This window comes from Lipotes vexillifer, unplaced genomic scaffold (assembly GCF_000442215.2).
Source record: "Lipotes vexillifer unplaced genomic scaffold, Lipotes_vexillifer_v1.1 scaffold241, whole genome shotgun sequence".
In the NCBI taxonomy this organism is placed as follows: domain Eukaryota; kingdom Metazoa; phylum Chordata; class Mammalia; order Artiodactyla; family Lipotidae; genus Lipotes; species Lipotes vexillifer.
In genome coordinates, this window is record NW_006784922.1 from 6,326,435 (window position 1) to 6,328,289 (window position 1,855).

General features: G+C 34.6%; 1 protein-coding gene across 1 annotated transcript in view; it reads left to right on the top strand.

Annotated features, from left to right (window-relative positions):
• The window catches only part of CENPK (centromere protein K), a 32,002-nt gene that overhangs the window by 5,377 nt on the left and 24,770 nt on the right, over positions 1-1,855 (top strand). The window contains exon 2 of the mRNA XM_007457111.1: positions 369-425. The gene's annotated coding sequence lies outside the window, so the exon portion shown is untranslated. The remainder of the gene's footprint in view (positions 1-368; positions 426-1,855) is intronic.

The following is a 1,855-nucleotide window of genomic DNA, read 5'->3' on the forward strand; positions in this document are numbered from 1 at the left end:
TGTGGAGCACAGGCTCCGGACGCGCAGGCTCAGCGGCCATGGCTCACAGGCCCAGCCGCTCCATGGCATGTGGGATCCTCCCGGACCAGGGCACAAACCCGTGTCCCCTGCATCAGCAGGCGGACTCCCAACCACTGCGCCACCAGGGAAGCCCCACTTTTACTTTTGATGTGTTCATGTTGGATCCTATTTGGCTGCCTTCCTGATCCTCTTGCTTAGGAAGTAAAGAATTTAAACAAACTCTTCTCATATATCAGATATTTGTATATTGTTTTAGAGGAATATTACATTGGTATAAAAGGACAAGGAAAAGGAATTGTTTGTGGTGTATAGTGTGTGACTTGTTTTTCTTTACTTTTTAAATCAAGTGTCAGAACAAATTATCGCTTGTTGGAACTGAGACACTCACTGATTCAAATGCTCAGGTATGATTCTTTTTGTTCTTCCGAAAAGTAGGTAAGTGGAATTTATTGTTTTAGATAAGAAGTGTGTCATCTATATTTATGCCAAGTATAATAGCTTTGTTAATACCTGTATGCTTAATGATTTGGAAAATTTTCTACTCTTTCTGATTTAAGAGGAGTATTCTAAAAACTTTTTGAATAATCTGTTATAAATAAATTCTTCATTATTTATCTTTTAACAACTACACATACATTCAACTTTGAATGAATTACTCATTGGCTGCTATTATGATACCGTGTTAAAAATTAGAACAAAGACTGTCGTACTTTGTGTTAGGTGCAGTAGCTACAGTTATTTTACTGTCTGTGTGGAATCTTAACTGATTTTACCCTAAGCTTAATAAAAGGATTAAAATATTCATTTCAAAATGCAAAGACCTATGGAATTGGTTTAGAGATATACCAGTGGTTCAGTGCAACAGATTAAGAATTTAAAATATGACAAAGATGATAGTTCCAATCTTTGGGAAAGGGGTGAATTAGTTAATAAATGATAGTGGCAAAACTGTATATCCATCTGGGAGAAAATAAAATTGGACTTCTATCTTTCATTATATAAACATAAATTCTGGATGAATTGCTATGAAAATCTTACAAGAAAAGCTGGAGACTATTTGTGCAGTCTAGTTAGAGACCAGGGGAAAATGTCTCGGCTGATAATAGAAATTTAGACACGGTAAAAGAAAACTTAGATGCATTTGACCATATAAAAAGTTAAAAATGTTTTAGTGATAAAAATTCTAAGAACAGATTTAAATATACAAATAATTCCAATGAAAGTTATCCAAAACTAGTGGGAGCATGTCAAAAGACATAGGAACCAATTGAAGGCACTTGGCTGTCCAAATTTAGTATCATGTGAGCATTAAAAGAAATAATGGCTTCAATTGATTATAATGATGTGAAAACATAAAAATCTATGAGCATAATAATACTCAGTAATAAATGAGAATGAAAGAGGAAAAAACGAATTTGTCACTTTTGGAAGTGCCTATTACACCAGATCTTTAAAAATTGGTGATAAAAAAATTAAGCCATCTTTTGTAAAAAGCTTTTTATCCATCAATAAATAAATAGTGTTCTTTTGTACAGGGTAAAACTGAATATTTTATTTGGAAAAATATTGTACAATAAATAAATAATTATCTGGTTTCCTTGGGAAATGTGGTTCTTATGTTGTAGAAATTGAGACCTACTGAATCAGAGTCACTAGGGATGAAGTCTGTAAGTTTCCTGAATGATTTTCAGGCAGTAAGCCAAACATTTGGTTTTGAGGGAAGTGCTTATGTAGTTGTAAATAATCAGTATCCTGAGATAGTCAATAATAACATTATGGGCTTCCCTGGTGGCGCAGTGGTTGAGAGTCCGCCTGCCGATGCAGGGGACACGGG